The sequence below is a fragment of the Diabrotica virgifera genome, chromosome 5 (genome assembly GCF_917563875.1).
Source record: "Diabrotica virgifera virgifera chromosome 5, PGI_DIABVI_V3a".
NCBI classification, from domain to species: domain Eukaryota; kingdom Metazoa; phylum Arthropoda; class Insecta; order Coleoptera; family Chrysomelidae; genus Diabrotica; species Diabrotica virgifera.
Window position 1 is genome coordinate 81,940,296 of NC_065447.1, and position 24,358 is coordinate 81,964,653.

Below are 24,358 nucleotides of genomic sequence, written 5' to 3' on the forward strand. Positions count from 1 at the left end.
AGTTCCACTTCTATTGTATGATTTCAACGAAATTAATATACTTAACAGGTTATTTGTATTTTATTTAAATATTAAAATAATTTCTTTACCTACCACTTATAACAGTCCGTTAACTTTAATTATCTTTATAGTTATTTTATTTAAATTTTAATATCGGTTTGTCATTAAATTATACTTAAAAATAATAAGATCTAATTAAAATAAATCTTTGACTGACGTCATACTTAACTATTAGTTGGCACAAGTACTTCAGTTGGTATTAGACACCATTCGCTGTCATGTAAGTTTCGTTCTGTGGGGCTTCTCGTCTAACGACGGGAAATATTGGACACTTCGCTTGGTACGCTAGAACGGAAAAGTGGCGGATGACTGATTGAAAAGGACGGAAATTTTAATACAATAGTTTCAAGCTTTTATAAGTGATATTTAGTGGCAAATTATTGGTGGTGTTTTGGAGAAGCTAGGAGACTAAGTTTTGGGAGATCCCGGAGGAATTGGAAGTCATGTCATCCGGTAAATTTTTTTTTACTCTTAAAAAGTTTGAGAAAAAGGAACGAATATGGCCGCTATCATGTCATATTAAATTCCTATTGAATTTATTTCTGTAAATGTATGAATCGAAGTTGTTCTTTGAATTTAGTATCTTTAATTATATCCATAGTTCGAAAATATACACTCAGATGAAGATTATCTTGTCACATATCCTGTAAATTATATCATTTGATTTGTGGGGTTATGTCAACCTCATAATATTGAATTCAAATTTTACAGATTACATTCATTATTCTCTATTCTATTAGATTGTGTGTATTCTAGCCACCTTAAATTCGTTCCAAAAGCCAGTATTTTTTTAAAATTTACAACACATTACATTATCCCATACCATTTTTAATAATAAAAAAAATACTCTTTATAGACATTTTTTTCAGATAAAAATCATATTCTGTATTAAATATTGAATTTAAAGTTAAATCCCAAATTAATGTGTGTAATGTGAATCAAGGTCAAATCCATCATTGTTTTTGCTAATGATCTTCTTTTTGTTGTTCATTCTGAAAAAAAGATATCTCATTTCTTTTCCTTTGGCTCTTTGACCTTTTCTTAGATTCTGACATTGAAACTAAAACGGGACATGTTTGTTTTTAGCCACTTGGGGGAAATCTTAAACTGTAACCAGTCCGTCAGCTCCCCTCACAACTGGGAGCAACCGTTCTACGCCAAGCCAGGTCATTTGGAGACCAGCCTGGAGAACCTCCCACATACCTACTTTGTATCCTGCCCTCTGCACCCCAGAAGGGCATCGGTATATTAATTGGTACAAGCTAGCACCATCCCTGTGCTAATTCGCCTACCAGGGATTTTGGAATCCGTAGCAAGGACACTCTCGGGGACCATATAGGGTTTGTTTTGGGACACTTGGTATCTGCTAGTGATTGTTACTTCCACTATTACAGCACATTCATTTTTTGTATAAGACTCGGGACATTTATTTTGATGATTAAGTTTTATAGTTTATCGCACATATTTTGTTTCAATATTTAAGTTGCATATTGTTTTTATATATCTATAATAGTTGATAGTGTTCCCCAAACCAGTAAACTCTCTGGTCAAAGAGGTTTGAGCTCAGATCATCTTTTCCCCATATGAGACTCTCTTTACCTTTATAAATTTCCTGAAATTTACTTGTACCATTTATTTACTTAATTAACTTTATATTTTAGTACTAACCTTGCTTGTCTCCACTTATCAATTTAAATTTATATACTTTTTCCTCTTAATTTGCTTAATTTATTAACTTATTCATATAACTTTTATCTTTCTTTAGTCAATCATAATTATTTAACTTATTTGCTTAACTTTACTTAAATTCATTTAATCAATTTTTAATTATATCTTTGGACGCTATTCCCTTTGAATCGCTATCCATTTTACTTGTTATATTTTTTAGTGACTACGTGTCGAAGCAACTGATTTTTATATATCAAGTAGACCGTAGGTTCACCTTAATGAGGCTAGTGCCTATTTAACTCTTTGAGAGTTACGGAAATTATTCATTGTGAATAATCCTCCCTTAATTATATTCTGGTTCATTAGTTCTATAGGGTTTAACGTTGCTGTACGTATTGCAATCGCACAATTATTTGGTGAAGGTTGTTATTTAACCTAGTATATGTAAGTTGGGGGTACGCTCCATATAAGAGCTACTCCATTACTAATGTAACTATAGATTATATTTATATTACTATAGGTAATTATTTCCCATTGTCATTTTAGAGTTACATAGTTTGTATTTTTCTAACTCAGAGGTTGTCAAAAGTTATATTTAATAAATATTTATTTGTTTTTGTATATCAATTATTTTTTCCCATTTTTGAATTTAATATATTTAATATTTAATAGCAGTGTAAGATACCTGGAAGTTTGGTCCATCCCAACTTCTGGCGCCCATAATTCAGTCTATTGTATTTATCTCCTATATTCTTCTATTTTTATTATATTATTATATTTATTCGATCTATGTTATAAGCATCTCTTTTCATATTCATATTTCTTTTTCTAGTCATCATCCCTCTTTAGTTTGAGCTACTGTTCTTCGACAGGCATGAAAACGAGCCGTACCCATACTTGAGTGTCAAGTTGTTCTCTTGCGAGCCAATTCTATTTAGTTTGCCTCTGTCTTTCCATACTTCTATTATCAGTTCATCACCCTTCCTTCACTCATTTCATTCTTATCATTTTCGTTCTACAAATACTACTGCAAAGTAGTATTTTTGTTACACACTTTTAAATTTTTTTTTAAAACGATACCAAAAATATAAAAAAAATATGAATCGTCCGGGATTTGAACCCGGGACCTCTTGATCTCCGGTCACACGCTCTACCACTGCGCTCTCTCCCTTTTGCTTTGACAGGTTACAAGATTTCTCATACACACTGACAAATTAAATACACTTACTTTACTTTTTCGTGTCTGAATCCGACTACAGTTTTTCTGCCCAATATCGGGCTACGTCTACACCCGTTGTATTTGCGAGCCATAAATCATCGAGGGTGCACTGTGATGGGCAAAGTCTGCATACTCCCAGATGCTCCACGCCCTGTATTTCCCCACATTCACAAAGTGCGTCGTTATCTGTCTTGATGCCCCATTTAATAAGGTTCTGTTTTACAGGGGCAACACCTGTGCGTATTCGGTTGAGTGTCCGCCAGGTTCTCCAGTCCAGGTTCATTCCATTAGGTTGTTCTGGATGTAGGGGGAACAGTTCGGGTGGTTCGACGCTGACATTTCTCATAAACCTTTTCCTTGATTTAAGTCGGCTGATTCCTGGCGGTTCCTCAAACCCGTATAATTGGTGCCTTTCATCGAAAGTTTGCCTGAACTTCTCCACATATTGTGAGGCGCATCTACGGTCGTCTGGTGATGCGAATCCAGCTGCCCGGTACAGTAATGGTAGAGGGGTAGGCTTCATACAACCGGTAATTATTCTACATGTTTCATTTAACGCCGTGGTGACTTGTTGGGCGTGTCTAGATCTACCCCAGACGGGACAAGCATATTCTCCTGTTGAGAAACATAAGGCCTCAGCTGTTGACTTTAAGACCTGGGGGTTTGCACCCCACTTGCTCCCTACAAGTTTCCGGAGAAGGTTGTTTCTCGTTGAAACCTTTTTTCTTGTGCTCTGGCAGTGGAATTTATACGTTAGTGACCGGTCTAGTATCACTCCAAGATATTTGGGCCTATCAGTATGTTCCAAGCGTTGTCCCTCCCAAGAAACATTCAGTTTTACATGCGCAGATGGTTGTTGAGGTGGAATGCACATACTTGGGTTTTAGTAGGGTTTGGCTTTAATGAGTTTTGTTTGTAATAAGCTGACATCATGTTTAAAGCCTCTTCCATTATCGACTCTACTTGTGTGAGTGTTTCCCCTTTACGGCGATACCAAGGTCGTCAGCGTACACAAAACTCTCAGTCCGAGGGTGCATTGGTTGGTCATTGGTGTAGATGTTAAATAGGGACGGCGCCAGAACGCTTCCTTGAGGTAGGCCATTTTTTTGGGTTCTCTATCTACTCTTCTTTCCATTTAGCACAACGTAGAAGCGTCGATTACACAACAGTGATCTAATGATATTTACCAGATCATAGTCAAACACAGTGTTATAGATCTTAGTTAGCAAGGTTCTGTGGTTTATCGTATCGTAGGCCGCTGTGAGGTCTATCAAGGCTACTCCCACTATCTCCCTCTGCTCAAATCCCTCCTCTATGTGCTCTGTTAGGTTCAGCACTTGGCCTGTGCATGATTTACCTGGTCTGAAGCCTGCTTGTTGTGGGATTAGTTTTGCATCTAATGTTTCCTGGATGCGGTTCAAAATGAGGCGTTCATACAATTTATATAAATGACATAGAAGAGATATCGGACGGTAGCTACTCGGTAGTTCAGGGTCTTTACCAGGTTTCAGAAGGGCTACTACTTTTGATTTACGCCACATTTGAGGAATCTGGTAGGTAGAGCGAGAGATGTTAAATAGATCGAGCACCCATTGCCTCGCTTTTTGCCCGAAGTGTTTTATCTGCTCTGTTAGGATTTCGTCCACCCCAGGGGATTTTCCATTTTTCATACAGTCAATACCATTTTTAAGCTCTTCGATGGTAAATGGGTTTCGCAAGAGAGTTGTTTCTTGGTCTTGAGTTCTTATAATCTTTGGCGTTTGCAACGATTGTTTCTTTTGCCATTCAGAAGCAGTTGGTGGGCTATCTGATTTGGCGTTATTGCACATGGCTCTTTCACCTCTGTGGGATCACCATTCAGTTTTTTGATCATATTCCAAGCCTGCTTACTACTGTGTGTCATATGCATTTTACTTAAAGTCTCGCTCCACCGTTCTTGTCTGGAGGCGCTTAGTATTTGCTGCAGTCTCTCCCCTATCTCTGCCGTAACTTCGCTAAATGGGTCTTTACTATATTCTTCGGTGTACTTTGTCATAATGTCTTTTGCTTCATCGTTCAGACCAGATATGTAATGTTGTTGACATCCTCTGGGTATGTGTTTACATGAGGTTCGTTTTACAAGTTTGATGAACGCATCATAGTTTTTGGGGGTAGGGACTATATTTTTCACTTATGTTTCCAATTCATCAGCATATTTTTCCCAGTTCGCCTTTTTGAAATTAAACCTTCGTTTGAAAGGGATTTTGGGAGCTTTTATAGCGCTGCATACGGATATTCCCACGGGCCTATGTTGTGTCTTTGGTATAGGTTTATATATCTTTCTGACGCAACGGTCCTCTAAAGACATGCTGATGAAGGTGAGATCAGGGTTGTAACCTTTCTTACATATTTTGCTTTGGAATGAATATGGCAGTTTTGGGTCATGCAGCAGTGCCAGGTTGTTTTGTTCAGCCCACGATTCCACAAGATCTCCATTTTTATCAGTTGAAGCGTAGCCCCAATGAACATTATGACTATTAAAATCCCCGAGAATGACTCTGGTTTTTTGAGAATCGAAATTTTTTGGATGGGAGGAAACAAAGTCTCTCCAGGGCGGTTTATACACAGATGTAACTGTGCAGGCTCCTATTTCGACGGTCAGAATTTCAATATCATTGTAGCTGATGTTACATGAATATCTCTTTTCACGAAGATGGCGCTTCCGTGCTTTGCACTTGGATGTTCAATGATAAGCTGCATTCCCTCAACGCTAGGTCTATGTGCTGATATGTCACGGTGAGTCTCTTGTATGCATAATATATCACATCTGTGGATTTGACACAGTTCAGACAAAATTTCCTGTTTATTACAAGTAATACCCTCATTGTCAATGTAGGCTCTGAGAAGAGCCGTTGATTCTCGTTTGTTTGTTCGGATCCAGTGGTGGAAGGATTGGCCGTCCGACGGGCGTTTCCAGGGAGCGCTAGTGACATTTTGTTCTTATAATATCACTTGCGTGGAGCTTCCGTGCTCCCCTCTAATTAAATACAAAAATACTTTAAATAATATACTTACTATTATTATAAAATATCTTATTCCCGGGGAAGACAAATCCAAAGACACAAAAATTATAATAAATAATACATTTACTAAAAACACTAATATATTCTTTTCACGCCTTTTCTTGCACTGATATATTTATACATAACTTGAAAGATTCAGCAACTAAACGCCATACTGTGTGTGCGCAGAATTAGGAAATTTTACACTCAATCGCGCCTAAAAAAGTATAACTTCAAAAATTTACCCAAGAAGTTGGGTACATTTTTAGTATTTAAATACTTGGTATTTAAATACGTTTCAACATTGGTATTTGTATTTATGATACTTTCCCAAATTTACTAAAATTTGTGATTTTTTATATCTAATTGTTTTATTCGTCAAGCATAGCCACGTTTATAGGTACCTACATATCACTCTTTATAGTAATAACTTTTCAATTTCATTTTTAAATACATCTACAAAAAGGGTATTACATATTTGATTCATTCATGCCCGATCATATAGGCAACCCAAATTACATGGCACAAAGTTGTGGGCTAGGATTTAGAACCGAGTTAGAACCAGAGACATGTAAAAGGATAGACTTGGCTAGGGATATGCCACTCAATGCAACGGGGTGTAACGTCGACATAGGATTGAATGGTCTAGCCATCTTTGTCAGTCACATGCGCGGGATCGTTTGGTTAAAAGATATAGATAGACCACCGATCGACTGTTTCCATGCTGTTTCCGCGTTACGCTTTTTTGGTGAGTATGCCGAGTCTACGCTTAATATGTCAATGGTTAGAAAGCAGTGGGATTACGAATACTCGATACGAATCGTATCCGCCATGTTTTACCATAGCGCCTTATGGTAAAACATCGCGGATACGATTCGTATCGTGTGTTCGTAATCACCACCAAATTGAGCTGGCGTATCACCACGACGTGGAAGCCATTAAAACAAAAAGAAGAAGAAGAAGACGGTTAAGAGTAAGACGTATGCATTAGAAAAGTTCAAAATAATTAAATGAAAACAGTTTTATATTTTGTTTCCATATACAGGTAATTAATTCATTAATAAATATTATATTGACGGTATAATTTTAGCACCATGGCGTTTTTGTCACCATAAGTTTTTGACAAAAATGTAAATAATGTTAATTTGCCAAGTAGTGTCAATCGTTAAACACTTCATAAAACTGACATTGGTTATTTTTGACATAAACCCTTTAATTTTGTCTGGGTATTTATTAATTACACTATAAAAAAGTAATTATGGTTCTAGTTCCGTAAAAGAGTAGACTGTTGCTTACGGATATGCAATTTAATCAATGAATGCTGTTTCACTTACAGATGATTGTATAATACAATGGTTTTTTATTGGGGCCAAGCGTTCCTTTTCATGTAATTGCCATTTAAAATATGTCTTATTCTTAAAATCCACCGCTATTATCCGCCATTATATACCATCATGAAACAAGAAATCAGAAATGACAACATAACAACAACAACATCTATTTATCAATAAGCTCAGGAACGGAAAAATTCTAACAGTGTCGCCATAGTTACCATAAAATGTGTTTTCTTATGAAAAATAAAATCTTTCGATTTTTAAATACCTAAGTTACATTTTATTATTACCTATTTTTAACAGAAAATTACTGCTTTGTTACCAGGGTCAGGTTACATTAAGTTAGATTAGGTTTACCTAATAATATTGTTTTACATTTTAATAATAAAATATCAAGGAAAATATGAAATAAACATTGTGGGATTCCCAGATGAGTGATTTATTAAAATATTTTAAGTCAATAAATATTGTGGGTTAGGGTTAGGTTAGATTTGGTCATAGTGATATATAATACTCTAGATTGCGCCCTGCGATCTTAAAATGGGTGACGGTTGCGACAGAGATAAATGAGCCTATTTGGTCGGTAGTCTCTTTTTAATTTAAGGGGAATATGGACGACGTGAATATCCCACTTTATCGAGTAATATGTGTTGACAGTTGGAGCGGGTGGTGACGGGAAATGGTCTTTGGTCTTCGGACGTGGATAATCGTGGTTCGAATCCCATACCAACTTTACTTTTTTTATTTTTATTTAATCAATATTGCTTTTATTAGATATTTTTACATCTGAAAAATGGACACAACAAATTCCGGGCGATTTGCAAAATTCGGCCGCTCGCAAAACAACCGATTTTAAAAATAATTTTTAATAATTAAATGTAACTATATTTTATAATAATTTTTATTTTAAGATAATATAAGCCTTTCTTTAGTCAATGACTGTAAAATAATTTCTTAATTGTTATAAATAAAGGCACTACGATGTAAGAAAAAAGAAACAATTATCTCGGCTTCAGTTGGTTGTAAAAATTTTTTATTTTTTTATAAATCTTTATTTCGTCTTCAGCAACAATAATCTGTGAGTTAGAAACTCATAGGATGTACAGGGCCGCTTCAGCTCTAAATGTTTATAACGAAATTTCCTCCTTATTTTCAAACCCAAAAATTAGAGGTTTAAAAATGTTTTACGCATTTATTAACATCAGAACATGAAAATATAACTCTTTAGAAGGACATTGGATGTTTCACCAACTCTCTACGATTTTTTTTCAAGAAGTTATAGCCTTCGACATTTGACCTCTTGGGATAAACAATTTATAATATCTAAGCAACAAATTCGTTAATCCGGCCATACAATTTTTTTTATGTTTGGAATTGAAAGATCTTCATTTTAAAGCTTTAAAAAATAAAAAAAATATTTGTACAACAAATAACGCAATTGTAAAAAACGGCCATTTTGGACCTTTCACAGGCTGTTTTGCAATAACCAATAAACGAAATTAAACTTACCATAGCTCAAATTGTAGGTTTTTTAATTTACTACAACTTTCTATTAAAAAGTTTTTCTGTAGAATCAATATCCTAAGATGCAAAATTAAAAATCTTTAAAAATTGCAAATTTAACAAATTAAAATCGCAATAAAAAAAAAGCTCACAATATTTTTGGTCACATTTTAGTAGAAGTTATTCCTGGCATCGTCCTTTACAACACCTGATAGGTTTCAAAAATTCCTAATGTTGTTATGAAGCTATTTTCTTGTGGCATTTTTACAATTTTAACTATTTATAATAATCAGTAGTATTTTGTATTTTGACAACGGCACCCGATTTGGGCGTCGAAACGTTAATAAAAATCATTTTTTAATAATATTGTGGCTTATTTCCCATTATAAATAGTTAAAATCAAAAATTCCTGAATTATATCTTGAAATCGACCTATTTTTCACCCATAGCCTGGAGTATTAGTGCTAGAAAGAGACACCGATTTCTGTTTAACACTCTTCCAAGAAATCGCACCACCCGAAAGTTTAAAAACAAAACCTGTGTAAAATATTATACAGTAGACTCTCTCTATAACGAACACGGGTATTACGAGGTTTCGCTTATAACGAGGTACACTAGATGTCCCATGAAATTCCTATTGAACTATAACACCTCTATAACGAGGCATATTTGGTTATAACGAGGAAAAATGAAATCAGAGAATATGTTTCTTTACCTGTTTTTGGCGTGGTGATGGCCATAAATAAATAACATAACTGCCTGTATACAGGAATGCCCAACATCTGTGTGCTTATTGAGACCAGTGTTGTAATAAATTCCACCGCCGGTAATAAACTTCTTCCTTCTTGTTTATCTATCGACCGATATTGAACATTGTAGGAAAATTACAATTTAAGATGGCCAAATTTCATCCACCACCTAATAAACTACGTAAGAGGCATCAAAACATTTCAGTGGTGGTGGTATGCACAATATTATTGTTGTCTAATATAACGAGATTTGCTTATAACGAGGTAATTAGTCCGTCATTTCAGTTCTCGTTATAGAGGGAGTCTACTGTATCTAACTTATTTGAGACCCAGTCGGCATCAACAAACTCTGTTAAATCAAAATCATCCCTTGTTCCCCAGTCAGGTCCGGATCTACAAATTTTGGGCCCTCTGCAAACCACATGAAGGGCCCCCCATGAGCGGTTCTGGGCATTTTCGGTGCCTACCGGGGGGTCTGGGGGATCTGGAATACCCCAAGGAGAACGGGGGATCCCGTTAAAAGTAATTTAAAATTAGTAGCTTATTTTCTTATAGCTAAGTAGTATTTTAGAATGTTTTTTAAATGGTCTTTACTCGTTTTTAGTCTGTACAGCTTTTTCCAGATCTGTTCCTTTAACTTGAAGTATGTTAGAAGAGATATACAACTGAATGAATATCTTAGATAGAACAGTCTTAATAACGAATTTAAAACAGTCCATTGCTTTTGTAATTTTGTTTGCTTCTGCAACTTCGTCCGGTTTTTGCTTTCAAGCAAAATCCTTCTTAGTGCTTTCAAAATATCTGGAAATCAAGTTTTATTGCCAAAATAGATTCATGTCTTGAAGCCCATCTTTTTGGATTTAACTTCTTCAAAGTCACAACGGATTCTCCTGTCAATGAAGACAATACGTCCCATATATTGATACTGTGGCCAAAGAAAATATATACATATACTTTGAAGGAGAGCGAAGTAGTTCGCTACATCCGTTACACTGCCAACTACATCATTTATAACTAAATTTAAGTTATGAGCTGCACAGTGTATGTATATAGCGTGCTATTCAATTTCCCAAGGTCTGATCTGTATGCCTGAGTATACTCCCAACATCACAGAGGGGTCTAGGACATTTCGCCGTCGCCGTTTCGCCGTCGCCGTTTCGCCGTCGCCATTTCGCCGTCGCCGTTTCGCCGTCACCGTTTCGCCGTCGAGCCATTTCGCCGTCGCCATTACTTGTATATAAGTTTTGAATGGTTTTCGAACAATTATATTTCAAACACTTTTGCATAATGAGGTTTTTTATTTTTGATACAGTAAAAACAATTGAAATTGAAATCCCTTTTCTCAATATTGTTTATTTCCGGGAATCTGATAATAGTCATATTTTTAATACTGTAAATATTTTATTTTTCAGACGAAAACAATGTATAGTTGAATACGAAAATATAACTTGGTTTAACTACCAACATCAGCATTTTATTTACACTGACATTTAGTATAAAAAAAGTTAGTATGTTATCACGTTCTTGTAAACTTAACCAATGCCGAGATGGCGACGGCGAAACGGCCGACGGCGAACTGGCTCGACGGCGAAACGGCCGACGGCGAAGTGGCTCGACGGCAAAACGGCGACGGCGAAATGGCGACGGCGAAACGGCGACGGCGAAACGTCCCAGTCCGTCACAGAGGCCCCATAATATCCTTGGCCTCTGCACCTATTTATATTTAGGTCAACATTCTGTAATATTTGTACAATTGAAGTAGAAATACCTTGGACATCTGCATCATGAACATGAAAAAATACAAGAAAAGCTTCTTCGATTTTTGATAATAATTTTGGACAATTATCATTTATCAGACTTGAGTCTTCTGCCAAATTGATAAAACGCACAACGAAACGTATTTAATATTTTTTTGACAGATCTTGTGTAGAATCGACAATCAAAGAACAAAACTGTGATTTTGATGTGGCTTAGATACGTTTATGCCTTTTGGTCGCACCACTTCCTTCCTCCATTATACACCAGTACTCTAAACTAAATGAGTAAATGTAAGGTAGGAGTATTATGTTGTTTATCTTAGGCACGTTACACACAGTCGGGTAGCCTCTCGGTTGTCTGTATGACAGACAACCTACAGACATATTACCTATGTACGTCTACACCATCGTGACATTTGTGACGTGACTCAGTGTCTCACAGACCACCGGCCACGGCCGCACAAAACACTGGCCCCAGTCGGGTAGGATAAGAACGCCAGCGCAGGCTTATCATTATCAATATAAACCATAAAACAAAATCTCAATTGCTAACAAATTTTCTATCAGCCTTCCAAATGAATATAGCTTTTTGGTTCCCATTTGTTTCTTTTTGATAAAGACAGGGGTACCACAGGGCAGTGTTCTTGGTCCACTTCTCTATTTTATGTACACAGCTGATCTTCCAGTAAGCAACCAAACCATCACAGCTTCCTTTGCAGATGATAAAGCGATAATGGTCAAACACAAAGACCCAGTCATAGCCGCAAGAATTCTCCAACAACATCTAGTGAAAATACAGGACTGGACAAGAAACTGGAGAATCAAAGTCAATGAAGTAAAATCAGTGCAGGTTACATTTACCAAATGCAGAGGTACAGTGCCACCTGTTACACTAAATGGACAAGATCTGCCTCAATCTGACAGCGTTAAGTATTTAGGGATGCACTTGGATAAAGGACTGACCTGGAGAAAGCACATTTTTAACAAACTAAAACAACTTGGCTTAAAACTCAGTAAATACTACTGGCTATTGGGAAGACAGTCAAAGCTTAGTTTAAAAAACAAATTATTGGTGTATAAAGTAGCCTTAAAACCAATATGGACATATGGTGTACAACTATGGGGTACGGCTGCAAACTCAAACATGGAGATATTGGAACGCTTTCAGTCGAAGGTACTACGGACCATAACAAATGCACCTTGGTTTATACCTAACAGAGAAATCAGAGACGATCTTCAAGTAGCCACAGTAAAGGAGACAGTGAGTGAATACAGCAGCCGCTATTTGGTAAAATTAGAAAACCACCCTAATAATCTTGCACTAAACCTGCTGGATAATAGTGAGCAGACTCGCAGACTGAGGAGGCACAAACCACTGGAGCTACCACATAGGTTCTAAGCAGCAGTGAAGTGAAGTGTCGTGCAGTGCAGTGCAGTGAACTACTTACCCTTTCAGGGCACAGTTCAATAATTTAAGAGGCTAGTGGAGTCTTTGTTATCATTGGATAACAAATCCAAATTTATACTTACACCCCTTTGAACAAACAACTAACATGCTTATAATTTTTTTGTTTATTGATTGCATGTAGTGAATAATCTATAATAAAAAAAATTGTTTCTTGCGTCCGGGCCCCTGCAGGTCGCCGGCCCCCTGCATTGCGGGGCTCGCGGTTCCTAGATCCGGACCTGTTTCCAGTGATACTCATTATGGCCCTTATTAAATTGACTTAGAAAACTTACAAAAATTACCACAAAATTAACGTTCTTAATAACTGATGAATATAAGCACTCCTCTGGTTAAATCTAATAGTATCTTTATTTAATCCCTATGAATCTTCATACCAAAACACAATTTTAACTGACCTGAGTCTCAAATATTCTGTTTTTTAATTCATTCGCTTATGTTGGATAATAAAAAGGTTAGGTACTTTAACAACTAGCCATGTTTTTCATCAATACCGGGTGTTTTTAAATAAGTATGGAAAACTTTAAGGGGTAATTCTGCATGAAAAAATAATGACAATTTGCTTCATAAACGTATCTCCGCAAATGCTTCGTTTCCGAGGTAGGGGTGTTGAAATTTTTAGTATAAATTGACGATTTATTTATTATTCTAAAATCGCAAATAAAATTTGGTGGGTTATAAGAGGTAGTTATGTCGCATTTTTTGACATGCAATTAAGGATTTAATATTCTCCATTGACGCGCATACAGGTAATATGACCCGTATGCACGCCAATGACGAATATAAAATTCTTAATTGTATGTCAAAAAATGCGTAATAACTACCTCTTAAAACCCACCAAATTTCATTTGCATATCATAATCGGTTTTAGAGAAATAAATAAATCGTCAGTGTGTAAGAAAAATTTCAACACCCCTTATCTCGGAAACTAAATATTTGCGGATATACGTTTATGAAGCAAAATGTCATTAGTTTTTCGTGCAGGATTACCCCCTTAACGTTTTCCATACTTATTTAAAAACACACTGTATTGATGAAAAACATGGCTAGTTGTTAAAGTACCTAACTTTTTTATTATCCAACATAAGCGAATGAATTAAAAAACAGAATATTAAGAAAACATTGGGCTATAGTTCGGTTTTAATTTCAGTGTTTTATAAATGCTAGAATATTTCACAGTGTGATGCGAACTTTAAGAAAAAAACACAGTTTTATTGGTATTTGGTACACCCGGTATACAATATACAATCACAATTTAGGTACCTATCTAGCAACAATATTATTTCAATGATATTGTTAAAGAATATAAGGCTATAACATCATCACTTAAATCGGACAAAAGGTTTAGGAAATCCGAGACATCAAAAATTACCCATTTTTAAGGTGGTGATGCGTTAATTTCTTGGAGAAGTGTACTTGGTATTTCTGGTGTAATCACTTTATCTGGAACATACTCTGAGTCACTTGAGTCATCTCCGAGGTCATCATCCAAACCATCATGGTATTCTTCTTCATCTGACATTCTATCTAGGAATTTACCTTGGTCTGGATGCTCCACTTGAGTTAATACCTCTTTCAACGCAATCTCATTGCTTGGTGATCTTAGAAAATCAAATTTTTTAAGCAGCTTTGGTTTTTCATTAATGACCACATTTCTACTGGTAATTACACTCTTTTTAATGGTATGACAGAGCATATAGCCCTTCACATTTTTATCATAACCAACCAAGAACATCTCCTCTGTCTATTTTTCAAACTTCTGCCTTTTTTGTTTGGGTATGTGAGCCATTGCCTCACTACCAAAGACTCGAACATGACTCACATCTGGCTTTTTACTGTAGAAGAGTTTATATGGGTTCATACAGAGAATGCCAGATGACAGGATCCCTAAACAGATTTTGGTGCGGACACCACAAGGGAGAAGGAAAAGAGGAAGGCCGAGAAGAAGCTGGAGGAAGGGAATTGAAAAAGAACTAGAAGAAAGAGAAATCCCTCCAGGTCTATGGTTAAACAGAGAAGAATGGTAGTTAGGAGTCGGAGGGTGACGGAGAACGCTGTAAGCCGATAGTAGTAGTAGTAAAAGTAGTAGAGTTCATATGGTGTTCTACCCTCAAGACCTCTGACCACAGATCGGTTTCTTAAGTAGGCAGCAGTATTGATGGCTTCGGCCCAAAACTGCTTAGGAAAATCTGCATCGAACAGTAAACACCTCGCCTTCTCCACCAGGGCACGGTTCATTCTCTCTGAAGTACCATTCTGCTGTGGGATATAAGGATACCATTCCTACTTAAAAAATATTCAAAGTCAGCACTACAAAATTCTCCTCCCTTCTCAGACCTAAAACATTTGATTTTGTGCCCTTTTTGGTTCTTAACTAGCAATTTAAAGTCCTTAAACCTATCTAGAGCTTCACTTTTGTTTTTTTTTAATTAAAAAAAAAACATCTTACTCAGGTCATCTTCAAGAACCGAAAAATATCTGGATCCTCCTATGGACAGTACCTTCATGGGACCACACAAATCACCATGCACAACCTCGAACAATTCTTCAGCACTATTTCCACTACTCTTGAATGGCAAAAAGAGTCTGCTTTCATTCACATCACACTTGGAACAGATTATGCAAACTTGCTTGCCCTTTATAGTCCAAGCCAAACTGCTCCGTCCCTCATTATACCCAAATCTCTTAAAGTTTTTTTATTAACTCTACTAACCATATACTAACCAGTATATTTACAATCTGTCACATATCATATATAATATTAAGGTGATACAGTAGCGATCAACAGGTAGCAAAAACGCGTTCCAAGATTGCGGCTGTAATTTTTAATATTTTTTCGAGATATTTGGCACACGTATTCGTAGTATAATAAAGAATGGCGGTACAGAGCCCAATTTGAAAAATATATTAGTATGTGGAAATTACTCTGTAATTAAATACAATATTAAAAAACGAGCCTGTACCGCCATTAAGAAGAACAAAAAATACACTTTCTTCAAATAAACTTTTTTATCCGATGTATAGATTTTGTGTCATTTTGGAACTACTAAAATTTTTTATTTCATTAGTAGTTCCAAAATGACACAAAATCTAGGCATCGGATAAAAAAGTTTATTTGAAGAAAGTGTATTTTTTGTTCTTCTTAATGGCGGTACAGGCTCGTTTTTTTAATATTGTATTTAATTACAGAGTAATTTCCACATATTAATATATTTTTCAAATTGGGCTCTGTACCGCCATTCTTTATTATATTACGAATACGTGTGCCAAATATCTCGAAAAAATATTCAAAATTACAGCCGCAATCTTGGAACGCGTTTTCGCTACCTGTTGATCGCTACTGTTTCCTCTTAAAGGACAATAAGTAAATGATCGGATATTTATATTGGACATGTAGGAAATATTATCAGTGAATTAGTTCCTTTACATAATCGGTCTTGACGGTCCAGTTAGCTGGGGCTCAGTCGATCGACAAGTTTAGTGGATTTGCGATTTGCGGTCGCTGGTTCGAGCCTCAGCTAGGTCATGAAATTTATAAAAGGCCAACGCCGTAGTATAAAACTCAATAGAGTCTACGGCTTGGTCTGGAATAAACTGGCGTCTGATCGGCCTATGGAGGAGCGGTACGGGAAGGGATAAGGGCTTCCGGCTTGGTGATACTCCTCCATAGATCCCTACCGAAGGGCGTTGACCGCCTAAGAACGGTGTATACACACACACATAATTAACCTATTTATCTAAAACCGTTATTTGCTTGTTATTCCGAGTACATTTAGTTAAACCTGCTTATCAGGTCCGTTGGTTTAAATTTTTTTAAGTGGCGCATTTCACCTATGGTGTTAAAAATAGATCACTCACTCGCGAGGGGGTTCACATGCGTATTCACTCTATCCCGATATTTTTCACTGTGTCGTTTTATTTCACTTTTGATGGCGGGGACTTCTTTTTCTATTACTGTATTTGGCACGTATCAGGGGGCATTGACTATTATTCTTAAAACCTTATTTTGGAACCTTTGAAGTATTTCTAAGTTTGAATGTGGCGCTGTGTCCCATAGCTGGATTCCATATGTCCAGATTGGTTTTAGAATTGATGTATATATGTTACAGTTCAAGTTGATTATCCAGTTGGAGTTGACTCCAACTAGTTGGAGTCAGCTCTAACGGCTGGTTTCAGTAAAAGTTGATTATAATATAAAATGAGGATTTATATTCAACATTTACTAGTAAAAGTAGACTCCAACTAGGAAAAGTATACTCTTCCCAATGCCATTTAGTAAAAGTTGATTCTGATTCACACAAACAGCCGATTCTAGAAATTAAATGTTACTGAATATGTTCAAATTAGTCTAGGCTGTATCGTCGCCCCCGTTTGGTGAATTACTCCGATTCGAATTTTTTGCACAAACTTACTAAAAAAGAGGTCCTTATAACAAATCTACTGGGTGCCAGGCAGTACCTTGATCGATAAATTGTTTAAACAATTTTTTTTAGACAAATTCACAAAAATAATTTTTTCACTTTGAGTAATTTTTTTAGATCATTTGGGTTATTCTGAGCAAAAAAAGGTATTTTGTGATTTTTCTCTAAAATTGATTGTTGTCGAGTTATACGCGATTTAAAATTTGAAAAATGCGAAAATAGCCATTTTCAAGGCTTAATAACTCGGTTAAAATCCATTATTATGAAAGTCAGAGAGTGACCAAATCAAAGTTTATAGCCCCCTCTACAAGATCCAGCAGAAATTTTTTTGTCACTATTTTATTACTAAGCTTTATCTATAATTATTAACAATGAGCGCTAAGTGCGTATTAGGCGGCCGTCAATGGTGAGTGCTAAAGAGATGCACCATTCCGGCCGTCCAATGGTAAATCTCACTCGCACTCACATTGACGGCCGCCTCAATACACGCTTAGCGCTCATTGTTGATAATTAAAAATAATATCTTAATAATGAAGTAATGACAAAAATTTCTTCAGGATCTTATAGAGGTAGCTTTAATCTTTGATTTTTTTTTTAGTTTATGACTTCACTAAAATCATTCATTATTGTACTCATTTGCCCTCATTTTCGGCAGTAAAGTAACACTTTGTTGTATTGAAAGAAGAATGTTACTTTACCTGCCGCGATTATTAATCAAATTAACCGAGATTGAATGTAAGTGGTCAATGGCAGCAATCGATTATTTATTTGAGTGAAATTAAAATTTATTTACTTTAATTATTAAAAATATTGAACAAAATTTATCTTATTATTAATAAAATTTATGTCAAAAAGTAAAATTCTGTAGTGTTTCGCAATTATATTCATACTGTAACAAAAATACTACTTTGCAGTAGTATTTGTTGAACTAAAATGATAAGATGAAATGAATGAAGGAAGGGTGATGAACTGATAATGGAAGTATGGAGAGACAGAGGCAAACTGAATAGAGTTGGCTAGCTATAGATGCAAGAGAGCAACTTGACACTCAAGGATGGATACGGCTCGTTTGCATGCCTGTCGAAGAACAGTAGATCAAAGTAGAGAGTGATGATAACTAAGAAGGGAAATATTAAGATAAGAATATATGCTCAGAAAATAGATTAAATAAATATAATAATATAATAAAAGTAGAAGAATATAAGAGATAAATACAATAGACTGAATTATGGGCGCCAGAAGTTTGGATAGACCAAACTTCCAGGTATCTTACACTGCTGTTAAATATTAAATATATTAAATTATTAAATTCAAAAATGGGAAAAAAAATAATTGGTATACAAAACAAATAAATATTTATTAAATATAACTACTTAGATTTTTGACAACCTCTGAGTTAGAAAATACAAATTATGTAACTATAAAATGACAATGGGAAATAATTACCTATCTAAGTATAAATATAATTACCTATTAAATTAGTATTGGAGTAGCTTTTCTAGGAAGCATACCCCCAACTTACATATACTAGGTTAAATAACAACCTTCACCAAATATTGTACGATTAAAATACGTACAGCAACGCTAAACTACAAACCAATGAACATTAATATAAACTCTCAAAGAGTTAAATAGGCACCAGCCTCCTTAATGTGAATCTACGGTCTACTTGATATATAAAAATCAGTTGCTTCGACGCGTAGTCACTAAAAATTTATCACAAGTAAAATGGATAGCTATTCAAAGGGAATAGCGTCCAGGGATATAATTAAAAAGTTAAATAAATGAAGTTAAGTAAAAAGTTAAGCAAATAAGTTTAATTAATTAGAATGATTGGCTAAAGTACGTTAAAGTTATATGAATAAGTTAATAAATTAAGCAAATTAAGAGGAAAAAGTATATAAATTTAAATTGATAAGTGGAGACAAGCAAGGTTAGTACTAAAAATATAAAGTTAATTAAGTAAATAAATGATACAAGTAAATTTCAGGTAATATATAAAGGTAAAGAGAATCTCATATGGGGAAAAGATGATCTGAGCTCAAACCTCTTTGACCAGAGAGTTTACTGGTTTGGGGAACACTATCAACTATTATAGATATATAAAAACAATATGCAACTTAAATATTGAAACGAAATATGTGCGATAAACTATAAAACTTAATCATCAAAATAAATGTCCCGAGTCTTATACAAAAAAATGAATGTGGTGTAATAGTGGAAGTGACAATCACTAGCAGATACCAAGTGTCCCAAAACAAACCCTATATGGTCCCCGAGAGTGTCCTTGCTACGGATTCCAAAATCCCTGGTAGGCGAATTAGCACAGGGATGGTGCTAGCTTGTACCAATTAATATACCGATGCCCTTCTGGGGTGCAGAGGGCAGGATACAAAGTAGGTATGGGGGAGGTTCTCCAGGCTGGTCTCCAAATGACCTGGCTTGGCGTAGAACGGTTGCTCCCAGTTGTGAGGGGAGCTGACGGACTGGTTACAGTTTAATATTTCCCCCAAGTGGCTAAAAACAAACATGTCCCGTTTTAGTTTCAATGTCAGAATCTAAGGAAAGGTCAAAGAGCCAAAGGAAAAGAAATGAGATATCTTTTTTTTCAGAATGAACAACAAAAAGATCATTAGCAAAAACAATGATGGATTTGACCTTGATTCACATTACACACATTAATTTGGGATTTAACTTTAAATTCAATATTTAATACAGAATATGATTTTTATCTGAAAAATATGTCTATAAAGGGTATTTTTTTTATTATTAAAAATGGTATGGGATAATGTAATGTGTTGTAAATTTTAAGAAAAATACTGGCTTTTGGAACGAATTTAAGGTGGCTAGAATACACACAATCTAATAGAATAGAGAATAATGAATGTAATCTGTAAAATTTGAATTCAATATTATGAGGTTGACATAACCACACAAATCAAATGATATAATTTACAGGATATGTGACAAGATAATCTTCATCTGAGTGTATATTTTCGAACTATGGATATAATTAAAGATACTAAATTCAAAGAACAACTTCGATTCATACATTTACAGAAATAAATTCAATAGGAATTTAATATGACATGAGAGCGGCCATATTCGTTCCTTTTTCTCAAACTTTTTTTAAGAGTAAAAAAATTTACCGGATGACATGACTTCCAATTCCTCCGGGATCTCCCAAAACTTAGTCTCCTAGCTTCTCCAAAACACCACCAATAATTTGCCACTAAATATCACTTATAAAAGCTTGAAACTATTGTATTAAAATTTCCGTCCTTTTCAATCAGCCATCCGCCACTTTTCCGTTCTAGCGTACCAAGCGAAGTGTCCAATATTTCCTGTCGTTAGACGAGAAGCCCCACAGAACGAAACTCACATGACAGCGAATGGTGTCTAATACCAACTGAAGTACTTGTGCCAACTAATAGTTAAGTATGACGTCAGTCAAAGATTTATTTTAGTTAGATCTTATTATTTTTAAGTATAATTTAATGACAAACCGTTATTAAAATTTAAATAAAATAACTATAAAGATAATTAAAGTTAACGGACTGTTATATTCCCCTTCTACTCGGAGAAAAAAAAAATTTTAAGCAAAAATTTTTTTTTTAATTCAAAATATTAATAACCAAGTGGTAATAATCTATCATTCTACGTTGACCCGCAAGATTACAAGTAACCACAAATTAAGGATCAGGGAAAGAAGGATGATCACTACACCAAAACTATGAATCGGAAAAGATGACTCGAAGTCATATTAAAATGTCATCGACATTTTGTCTGCAAACCAAAACATAAGCTAAATAATGTACTAAAGTTCATAATGACAAATAAATGTCGAATTGGCACTAAATGCAAAATTGAACAATCCATGGACATCAAATTTATAAAGAGTATATCCAAGGACGAACAACCAGGCAAAGGTATGAGCCAATTCGCACCATAAAACAAGTAAATATACTAAAGTAAGACAAAAGAAATCAACAACTGAAATAAGTGAAGAATCGAACACTTCATCCAAAATTGAACTACCAATGGACACCAGATTCGTAATAGCATATCCAGAGAAGAACAATCAGGAATATTTATGGAACAATTCTCACCAGTGCCAAATAATACAAATAGTAAGCATATCAAAGTTATCCAAAAACTCATTAATCAGAATAAATGTGGAATCGGACACTTAATCCAAAGTCGGACTATCAATGGACACCAGATTCATAAAGCATATCCACAGAAGGACGACCAGGAAGATTTATGGACCAATTCACACCAATACTAAATCACATAAATTAATTAGGCCTATGTACAACCACAACCGGTAATACGAGCCTATACAACCAAATAAACAAAATAAGTGAGGACTCGGACGCTTTATCCAAAATCGGACTATCAATGGACACCAGATTTATAGGAGCATATCCAAAGAAGAACGATCAGGAAGATTTGTGTACCAATTCTCACTAATACTAAATAAACTAAATTAGGTCCATCGACTCAAGTAAGTCGTTGACTAACTAAAATTGGTCCGTGCTGTTGTTCACTAGCTATAGCTATAGCTGATAACGTACCAATTGTAATAAAAAAAAATCTAAAAGGTGAACTGACAAGGTCTATGACACCATGATAAATGATAGAAAAAAAATATGACAAGAACGAGCAACCAATTTGGAATAAAACTGTAGATTCATACGTTCTCGCATACATAGAATTATCCAGGAAATATTCCTGAATCTCAACAACAAACTAATGCCTCAGGAAAGAAGAGGAAATCTACTAAAATAAGCAATTCATTTGTCCAAACACCTCAAATACTAAAAGGAACCTACTACCGATGAAGTATGGGACATAATGTAAACTAAATATTCCCTATCAAATGCTAAAAAATGTAACTGGAATGATTGGAATAATTACACAAGGATGGTCAGGACATGGGGCCAACATTTCCTGACCAGAAATATTTTGATGAATAAACATCTGCGTACTCTGCTATGAAAACATAGGTTACGAAATCAGATAGCAGTGATCAGTTGCTGAATTTCGAACCCACGCATTCACTAGGTTACCTAGGAACCCAAATTACAGAGCATTGGCAGACTAGTTCTTAAGAAGAAATCCATACATACATCAGAATTCCAAACTAATTCCAGAATCATACTCAGGGCATAAGGATATGAATTATTAATAAGTATTTAAGATATCTGTGACAAATGTTGATAAAGTAAACCAATATCAAAGTAAGAACCACCCCATCTTTCCAATATGGCAAATCTAATAACAAGATAATAAAAGATACATATAAAAAAAAAGTATGTAGTCAAATATCAAAAATACAACACACAACCTGAGATAAGTAGTGTATAATATTCTTAGTTCCATAGTTCCACACCAAATATCAATATTAAACCAACGTACTTGCATGAGCTTACATATTCAAATATATAAATATACAATAATCCACAACCCTTCTATGCTAAGGGGGTAGGTGCACAATCTAAAAATTACAAGTAGGTTCTTATTAACTGGGTAATCCTACTAACAGTATTAATAATTAATAATGTTGATGCATAATAATTAAAGTGCAACATTAATAATGAAAAAAAAATGATAAGCTCATACATAAGCGTACTAAAAAAATAATTAACCTAATGATTCATAAATTGGAAGTCATCTAACAACCATGCCAAAAGATAAAAATGGAGATATGTACCTGCTCTATCTGGTGTATAAAATATTAAACTAAAATACTGAATCTTAATAAGGATCGAGCTAAAGACAAATAGAGGAAGAAGTTAGCTCAAACAACCCTATAAAGTTAATCTTCTTCCGAAGATGATGAATCAACCTCATCCATGGTGTTATCAGGCAGTAAATCCTTTATGTGAAATTGTCCAATTCGTTTGTTAGTCGAATTGTCCTTCAATTCATACACTAAAGGAGATATTACCTTCACAACCGTACAGGGAATATATTTCTGGCAAAATTTTGCCGAAATAGCATCACCCTTTTTAGACTTTACAAAGTTTCGCTTCAACACTCTATCTCCAACGAAGAATCGCAGATCTCTTTTCCTCAAGTTATACTGCTGCTGGTTCCTTAGATAGGAAGTTTTTAACTTCTTCCGAATGTCAGAAAAAATTTGAGGTAGAGTCTGGAGATCTTCTAAGCGATGAAGGTTATCGGATATCTGAGGGAGATTTGTGGAAGTGTCGGAAATTGTACCAAAATAGTCACCAGATAAAGCAACATTTCTACCAAAATTGAGATATGCAGGAGAACATTGGGTAACCTCATGGACAGAGGTCCTTATGGCTTGAGCTATGGAATGGATATATTGATCCCAAGCTCTGTGATCTGGGAATGTATAGGACCTTAGGGCGGTGACGATACTGCGATTCACTCTCTCAGTATGATTGGCTTGAGGATGGTAGGCAGCATTATAAAAGGTCTTCTGGACCTTATATTTAGCTAAAAGGTCTTTAAAAGCCTTCGACACAAACTGAGGACCATTGTCACATGACACAATTTGGGGAACACCAAACAACAAAAAGACTTGTTCCTCTAAATATTTCAGAATGGCTGGAGTTGTGGCCTGACGAAGAGGACAAACTACAGGAAATTTGGTGAAATAATCCACAACTACCAAGCAGTAAGTATTACCCTTATAACTACGAGGATAGGGTCCAATGAGATCCAACGAGATCATCTGCCAAGGAAAATTAATGTTCCTAAAGGAACCCATGAGTCCAGCTTGTGGTAAATTACTGGGTTTACAAGTCGCACAAACTAAACACTTAGAAATATACTTTTTGATAGACTTGCGCATGCCAGGCCAATAATATAATTCGGCAATACGATGAAAAGTTTTATAAAAACCAAAATGTCCAGCAGTAACTTCATCATGAAACATACGTAATATGTTCTCCCTATTTGGCGTAGGTACAACTATTTTCCAATCTGACATATTGGATAAGGCCTCTATAGGACTTAAGATATGTTTGTACAGTATATTGTTCTCTACCTTAAAATCAGGATAATTTTGTGGGTCTTGAGTAACCCTATCAATCATATTCTGATACCACTCGTCAGGAGTTAAGGTGGACAAATCTAAGACATTAAGATCATGGACACGGGA

At 35.3% G+C, this 24,358-nt stretch overlaps 1 protein-coding gene and 1 long non-coding RNA gene across 2 annotated transcripts in view; both read left to right on the forward strand.

The window, feature by feature from the left end:
• LOC126885387 (ankyrin repeat and KH domain-containing protein mask-like) overlaps positions 1-24,358 on the forward strand; it is a 156,667-nt gene that overhangs the window by 97,531 nt on the left and 34,778 nt on the right. The gene's annotated exons all lie outside the window — the stretch shown is intronic.
• On the forward strand, positions 162-1,402 carry LOC126884264 (uncharacterized). The gene is made up of 2 exons (XR_007697913.1): positions 162-513; positions 1,147-1,402. It is a non-coding gene; the product is annotated as an uncharacterized LOC126884264 (long non-coding RNA).